We start from the raw sequence: 202 nt of genomic DNA, 5'->3' as shown, positions 1-202 counted from the left end.
AGGGGCGGCGGTCACGTGATGCTGCGCATGCGCCGTGATTCAACGCCCTCATCTCTGTCCCAACTTTTCGAGCGCGTCTCTCTTGCAGGGTTTCTGCATCAGGCTTGGATGTCTCTAATGGTGCTTGGAACAGTTTGGAAAGGGCTTGCTGTGCAACACCTAATGGATCATAGGATCAAATTCGACCCACAGCAAAATTTTC

The sequence above is a fragment of the Vipera berus genome (assembly GCF_964194415.1).
Source record: "Vipera berus genome assembly, chromosome: 2".
In the NCBI taxonomy this organism is placed as follows: Eukaryota; Metazoa; Chordata; class Lepidosauria; order Squamata; family Viperidae; genus Vipera; species Vipera berus.
The sequence above is the reverse complement of the archived record's forward strand: the minus strand, read 5'-3'. Positions refer to the sequence as shown.